This window comes from Asparagus officinalis, chromosome 4 (genome assembly GCF_001876935.1).
Source record: "Asparagus officinalis chromosome 4, Aspof.V1, whole genome shotgun sequence".
Lineage (NCBI taxonomy): Eukaryota > Viridiplantae > Streptophyta > Magnoliopsida > Asparagales > Asparagaceae > Asparagus > Asparagus officinalis.
The window spans coordinates 120,822,478-120,831,337 of NC_033797.1; positions in this window are offsets into that span (position 1 = coordinate 120,822,478).

Sequence of the window (8,860 nt, forward strand, 5' to 3'; positions counted from 1 at the left end):
ACATGGCATTGAAATTCTAATAATTTAAATGGAATTCACAACTATAATAATGATCAGAAGAATCTCAAATCAACCGGTAATCTACTTCATACAACTAACCATCCTATAATAGGTCACTAGTCCACTTCTCACACAAAGTCAATATTCATATCACCGGATAATTGACTGTTCACAAATCCCCTACGTGCACCCAATCTCGTTACACATGCGGCCAAAAAACTAGACGTAAACCGTTTTCTGCCTGGTCCGAACTCAAGCAAAACTCGGGTGACCAATTAAATTCTTACTGACCAAAGTGATGTACACACTTCACTTTAGCCCTACAAACCAACCCCAGTGGCGACACCAACCACTGGTGCGAGCTTGGAGATACATCAACAGTCACATCTGATCACATTAACAAAGACTTCTCCATCGCAACTCTTCTCGTTTTTCTAAGTCAAACATAATCCACGCTATCTCTGGTTCACCACCTACATTCAGTCAGCACACCCACACATATCACTAGGTCTGTTCATGACGCACGAGGCCACTAAGTCATGAACTACTAAGGTTCTCAATCAAAACAAGGAGATAATAATAATACTAATTTCATGCAACCACATCATGGCATGTCAAATATATTAAAAAAGGATCGTAAAACATGACTAATAACTACGAACAAATACGGAATGCATGAACCGTGTCTACAACAACATAAATACACATATAAGCAGATCTCGTTAATATCTTACTACTGGGGTGTCCAAACTTCTCATGCAAGTTATCTGTAATTAAGTAATAATAATGGGGTAAAAGGAAACTAGAAACCGATGTCGTTTTGTACATGAAATGTCGCGCTCTATGATTATCAGTTATACTATCATAATTAATTCAAAAAAATAAATATTCTTTTTTTTCAAATAATTTCTTTAAAAATTATTTCTCATCATAACCATTTTAAAATAATCTTTTAATATATATATATATATATATATATATATATATATATTATATATATACTATATTATATATATATATATATATATATATATATATATATATATATATAATATATATATTATATATATATATATATATATATATATATATATATATATTATATATACTATATATATATATATATATTAGGTATTATATATTATTTTTGTTAATTCTTTAACTGCATGAAACAGTAACATTTATATATTATAAATTACATTTGTTTTATTTCTTTTCGATAATATCTCAAAAATCTAATATAACACGTAACTCATCATTTCATGTTCGTCTCATTCTTAGATTATAATTACAGCAAAAATATCTTATTATTAAAATATTATTTAATACTAATCATCAACAATCCACGCCCAAATAATCACAATATACATATTATCAACATTATCATATTTAACTAACCATTTAATTAATTAATAAATGTAAAAACAACTAAATGAGAGGCGAGATCTTGCCTCGCGGTACGTCGAACGAGTCAACGTCGACTGTGTGATCGGATCTGGCGCGGTGGGAGCGCCGGCGTCGGCTAGGGGCCTGCAGGAGGGAGGTGACGACGTCGCGAGGGAGACTTCGCAGGGAGAGAGGCAGCAGACTGGTGGAGGAGAACCGCGGGAGAGGGAGGCTGACGGTGGGGATGAAGGAGGCCGACGGGGAACAGCCAAGCGGGAGGGGTGATCGAAGCTTGGGGTTGAGCGTTGCTGAGGTGATGGAGGACAGGGGGCTTGGTGGGCGGCGGTTCTCGGCCTGGTGCGGTAGAGGAGGACGGGGCTGAGGTGGACAGGTGTGGTGAAGCGGGAGGTCCAGGGGTGCGCGCAGTTGCAGGTGTGTGTAGGTGGAGGGGTTGCAGGGTGGTGAGAGAGACAGAGAGTGGGGGCGGTTCGATCGGGCTTAGGTCGCAGTGATGGGAAACAGAGGAGAGAGAGCGTGGAGGAAGAGAGAGCTGTGGTGATGATGACGGAGGAGAGAAAAAAAAAAAGAAAAGGGGGTGGCTGTGTTTCGTGAACAGGAGGGGGTGATATATATATTGTTAATTAGGGTTATGGTTAGATATTTAAAACAAAAATTAATTAAAATAAATAATTACTGGTATTTAAAAATCAAAATAATTACAAAATAATTATCTACAAATAAAAACGTATCAGTTGTATTAATACAATAGTTGATACGTAACAGAAGAAATAATACAACAAATTATACAATTAAACAAGAATAATCAATAAAAATACAATTACTTATATTTAAAATCGAATAATTATAGGATAATTATCTACATGATAAAACGTATCAGTTGTGCTAATACGACAGATAATATGCAATAGTAGAAATAATACAACAAATTATACAAATAATACGTAATTAATAATACAACATAATACACGAAATAATACGTAATAGTAACAATAACACAACATATTATTTAAAATAATATGTAATAGTATCGATAACACAATAGATGAATTCCAAAAAAATTTTACCCCATAAAATAAATTTATAAATATTAAAATCATTTAAATAAAAATAAATTTTAGACTTTTAAGTCAGAGATTTCTAGAAAATCGTGAAAATACAATTACTCTTTTAAAAATAATAATTAAATATTTTAAAATACTAGAAAATTATTTTAACTAGTATCAAATTTTACGGTCATTACATCGACAAATCATGGAACAGATTGGATTTGTAGGAGTTGTTCATCTAGAAAATGTTCGTTGATTGGTATGCTTGATGTTGGTGCATTCGGGAGTCTAGAGAGGTGATCTGCTACGGGGTTTTCTGCTCCTTTTCTGTCAATAATTTGAATGTCAAACTCTTGAAGCAGGAAAATCCATCTAATGAACCGTGGTTTGGCATCTTTTTTGGTCAAAAGATACTTAAGTGCGGCATGAGCCACGAAAACTTTGGTTAAAGACCCGGTGAGATAGGACTTGAATTTTTCTAAGGTAAAGACAACAGCTAAAATTTCTTTCTAAGTGACAGAGTAAATTTTGTTGGGCATCATTTAGAGTCCTACTAACGTAGTAGATCACATGCGGTTTTCCATCAATTTGTTGTCCTAAAACAGCACCAATTGCAAAATCGGATGCATCACACATTAGTTCAAATGGTAAAGTCTAATCTGGTGCATGAATGATAGGAGCTGCGGTTAGCTCCTTTTTCAAATACTCAAAAGCTTTGAGGCATTCAGGGGAGAAATCAAATGATGTATCATTGGCTAAGATATTGGTCAATGGTCTAGTAATTTTGCTAAAATCTTTGATGAAACGTCGATAAAAACCAGCATGACCAAGAAATGATCTGACATCTTTGATATTTTTGGGAGGAAGGTTAGAAATGAGGTCTACCTTAGCTTTGTCCACTTCAATACCTCTATTGGAAACCACATGTCCTAAGACAATGCCTTGTTTGACCATGAAATGACATTTCTCCCAATTAAGAGTCAGATTTTTCTCCTTACACCGTGATAGCACCAGTTTAACATGATGCAAACATTCTGAAAATGTGTCACGGGAAATAAAAAAGTCGTCCATGAAAATTTTGAGAAATCTTTCTACCATGTCGGAAAAATACCAATCATGCAACGTTGGAATGTAGCAGGTATGTTACACAGCCCAAAAGGCATGCGTCGGTATGCGAATGTTCCATACGAGCATGTGAAAGTAGTTTTCTCCTGATCTTCTGGAGCGATAGGAATTTGATTGTAACCTGAATATCCATCCAGGAAACAATAGAACTCGTGTCCTGCTAAGCGCTCTAACATTTTATCAATGAATGAAAGAGGAAAGTGATCTTTCTGGGTGGCTAAGTTGAGTTTTCTAAAGTCAATGCAAACTCGCCATCCAGTTTGGATCCGAGTGGGAATCAGCTCATTAGCCTCATTTTGGATCATGGTGTTCCCAGATTTCTTTGGAACTACTTGGACTGGACTCACCCATGAACTGTCAAGAATGGGATAAATGATCCCATGATCAAGATATTTCAGAATATCTTTCCTAACAGCTTCTTTCATTACCGAGTTTAACCTACATTGAGGATCTCTAGTAGGTTTGGCATTATCTATCAAATGGATTCGGTGTTGAACAATGGTTGTACTAATTCCCTTGATATTAACCATGATCCATTCAATGGCTTTCCTATTCTCTCTTAAGATATCTAAGAGAGCTTCCTTTTGACCGGTAGTCAAGTCAGAAGAAATGATAACTGGTAAAGTCTTGTTCTCCCCTAAGTAGGCATACTCTAAATTTTCAGGTAAAGGTTTGAGCTCTAACTTAGGGGGTTCCTCAACAGATGGGCGAAGTTGGACTCGGGGCTCTATTTCCAAGGGTTCATGTTGCCATCCAAATATAGATACATGATTGACCATCGGTTCTAACCATAATTCATCATCGAAGGACTCTTCAAGAATTAAGTCAGATAAACAAGAATCTAACTCACATCCTCCCTCTTGTTGTTCATTGGATACGTCCTGAATAAAATTCACCTTCATGGGTTGATCAGATGGAACACTGGGTTGCTTTCCTAGGTTAAAAATATTAAGGTCAACGGTCATATTCCTAAAAGATAGTTTCATTTGACCAGTTCTACAATTGATCAACGTATTTGAGGTTGCTAAGAATGGTCTTCGTAAAATAACTAGGATTTGACTTTTGAGATTGGAAACGGACTGTGTTTCCAAGACAATAAAATCAACAGGAAAAATAAACTCTCCAACTTTAATCAAAACATCATCTACCTCCCCCTTAGGAATTTTCACAGATCTATCAGCTAATTGTAGGGTGCATCTTGTTGGTTTAAGTTCTCCTACACCTAGTTGTTGATAGACTGAATAAGGAAGGAGGTTTACACTGGCTCCTAAGTCTAGAAGTGCCTTATCAATGTGAGTATTTCCTATAGCGCATGGAATTGTGGGACAACTAGGATCATTATATTTCAAGGGCATGGGTTTTGAAAATATTTCACTAACTTTCTTAGGGACATTAGTGGTTCTTTTCTTGGTGCATAAGTCTTTTAAGAACTTTGCAAAGAGGAAATTTGTTCAATTGCGTCTAAGAGAGTGATGTTGATCTTGACCTGTTTAAAATTTTTTAGGATTTTCTCAACTTGGGGGAGTTTTTCCTAGGTTTGAGTCTGTAGAAAGGGGGCAACGGGCCTATATCTGTTTAGATCAGGCTCAATCTCGTGTTCAGCTTCTTGGTCATCGGAAGTAGTTACTTCAACAGAAGGAGTGTGTTGGATGGGAGAAGGGGTTTGATCTGGTGGCATTCTAACTTGGTTATCTATCTGTTTTCCTGATCGCATAGTGTGAACTGCATTCACATGGGCCGGTTGGTTTGAACTGGATCCATTGTCTTTAGGGTTGACAATAGGTTGGCTTGAAAATTTTCCTTTCTCTCTTTCACTTACGACATTGGCTAGTTGCCCAAGTTGGATTTCTCACCTGGCTATGGCTTGAGTGTTCGAGTTGAGCACTTGGCTGGTTGTTTGCATGAAGGAATTCAGAGTGGTGGATGACTGGGTCAACATGTTGGTGGTTTGTGTAGAAGCTTTAATCATAGTCTCTAAACCTTTTTCTAAGACACTAAGATGTTTTTCGTGGTCAGGACCTAAAGGATTTATGGGTTGATGAGGATAAGGATGTCGATTTGGAAAATGTAGATTAGATTGTTGAAAATTGTTTGGTGCATTAAATGGAACGGTGTTTCCTCTAGGAAATTGCTTGTTTGCGGAGAAAGTTGTTGTATGCATTGCTGTATTCATTACAACTTCAGTCGTTACAATGAAACAAAAAGATGGCCTTTTTATAAGACTCTTACACAATGAAAACAAAAAAAAAGTACAACTCTCTTCAAACAAACGCAAGATCCGTTTATCGTCTCTTGCTTGCGTGGGTCTTTTGCCTGTGACGGGGACGTCAATATCCGTGGACCACCTGGCACTCAGATCTGTTCCGAAAGAATCGAACAGAGCTTCGTCGATCCGCGTGAGATCTAGAAGCCTGAAGCGTCTATCTCGGCTAAAACGAGATATCAGCTCTTCTTAGTGATTACCGGCGAAGGGTAATACTAAGGAAAAGGGGGAACGGGTGATGAAGGCTCTGATGAAGACCTCTCCTCTCCTTGTTGAAGCGCTCGACCACTCTTCACTGCAGCAGGGCTTCGCCAAGCTCTCCAAAAAATCCTCCTCTCCAAAACAAAGGTAAGGGGTGCTATTTATAGGCAAATGAGGGGCTCTAGGGGGCCTAGACACCCCAAGGGTGTCTCGGATGTTTGAAGCGGGAATAAAATTTTGATTTCCGGAGGGATTTCCTTAATTCCATGCAAAATTGGGGTGACTTCTCCAACCTGGATTGTAATTTGGAGAAAACGAATCATTTCTAGGACGTTAAAATGCAGCATTCATCTATTCTAATGACTGTGTGTTTCCTAAGATAGGGCATTCCTCTGAAACATGGAGAGGAGGAAGACAGTTATGACAACCTGAGATAGAAATTTGATTGATTTGAGCTGGAGCTCATTTCTGTGACGCCCCTGGGTTCACACAAGGCTGCAGTCCAAGGTGAAACCAAGTATGTCAAACCTGCCATGCACCACACCGTGCAATAACATGTTTCACCATCACAATTAACATCTATCTAGTAGAGTCAACAATAGGTGTAGGTACAAAAGCAAGTAAAATATAATACAAGAAAGACTGATGAAATGCTAATAATCAAATAAACGTCTCATCATCCAACATATAGAAATACATAATCAAGGTCTGAGTAGATAAACTGGAATACTCAACAGGTCTCAAATATAAATATCTGACAAGAAGGAAATAAGGCACACAACCTTTACAACTTCTAGAACAAGACTCTCAAATGTCTAAACAAAAGCCTACTGTGGAACTCCAAAAGAAAATATATAACTAAATAGACAGCTGAAGCTAAAATGCATCGCCATCAACCTGCGACTCTCCGGGCTCCTGACTCGTTACCTGAAAGGGGGAGAGACAACGAGCGTCAAAGCGCTAGCGAGTAACATCACAACCAACCCCAAGGGAAAAGGGCTCGTTGTATAAGAAAATGCAGATAATACATAATAGATCTAAAAATCATTGATCTTACTAAAGAGGGTTTTAGTATTTAGAAATTTACAACACGAGAATAGGTACGTCGAGCGAAATAATCCAAACAAGAAAACCCTCATGTATATACATTATATCTCAAATTGTAAACCCCTAACCACCAAACCCGAGGTTCTAGTACAGGAACAAAAATAAAAGAAATACAACAAATATCAGAGCATCAATACAGTGCCATAACATAGCCTACATGAGTATCATGCTATTACTTACATGGATATCATGTCAAAATCTACATATATGTCATGTCATAAACTCCTATGAGGAGGTCATATGCAGGGTTAAGAAATGTGTCCGATACAGGGACTATATACTATGGTTTCCAAACTAATGGAATAAGTGGCAAATGTCCAACATGAGGACTGAAATGGATTATAGTCCAACACGAGGACTTCTATGGATTATAGTCCATCACGAGGACTTCTATGGATTATAGTCCAACACGAGGACTGTGAAATGGTAAAAATATCACTGAGATACATAGTGAAATCTACTTATATCAGTTCACACTCAAATCAGTGTGTATATCCCCAATTGGTACCCTCAGGTCATCTATCATGCATCGATACATAGTAAGACTAAAAACTAGAGTCAAATAATAGGCAAAATCCTCGAACATAAATAAAACATACAGAACAGGGATTTTACAACAGACTGTGCGTCGGTCGACCGCACCGGTTGACCGCGCTCTGATACGCGCCTGGCGGTCGACCGCTGCGGCATCGCGGTCGACCGCCAGAGCGTCGCGGTCGACCGTAACGGCTTTGCGGTCGACCGCAGCCCTCCAGCGCGCCCAGCGGTCGACCGCAGAGCTGACAGAAGCCCAAATCTGGGTTTCTGTTAGCTCAAAACCTGAAACAAAAATTTGATTTTTGACAAATAAAAGATCTAACTTCTCTAAAAATCATACAGTAGAAGAACAATGCATTTTTAAGCATGTAAACCATATACCCAAAATTCTAAATACAAGAGAAACATGTTAAAAACGTTTTAATAACAGTGAAATGATTTAACTCTTGTTTAAGCAAAATTCAGATCTAGATCTTCATTAAACAAAAAATTTGTGAACTTTTATAAACTGAAACCTTTGATTCTTGTAATCCATAATATAGAGAACTCAATTTCATACGAAAATACCTTTTGGGCTTATCAAACTCATGAAGAATCAAAAGAAAATCATAGAAAATATGGGTGAGGGATTGGGCGAGATGATACTCGCCTCAGGTGCTGCCGAATCTCCTGTAGATGATCTCCTTCAACCTGAACTGCGAAATCCCACTGCAAAACTCTTCGAAAATTCCCAAAAACGCCAACCGCTGCTAGGGTTTAGAGAGGAGAAAGAAGGGGGCTAGGGTTTTGGATCTCAGGTGAAGAGAGGCTCTTTTGGGTTGATTAGTATATGTACTAATCCCATAACCCGACCCGAAACCCGCTAAGACCCAAACAACCCGCTAAAACCCAAACCCAAAAAAAAAGTCTATGTCCTTTGCGCGGTCGACCGCCGCGGTCGACCGCACAACAGGAAAATCAAATCCTGTTGTCTGCTGGACTATCTATTGATTTCTCTCACATATAACCACCTGTTGGGTTCCCAAACACTGATAAACATATACATCTTATATATATATATGATTATTTATCACAAAAGAAATATTTATTACTATTAATTCACACATTTTCATTATAAAATTTCGGGGTTTTACAGTTTCTTAATTTCTAAGTCTTCTAACATTCGCAGAATTGT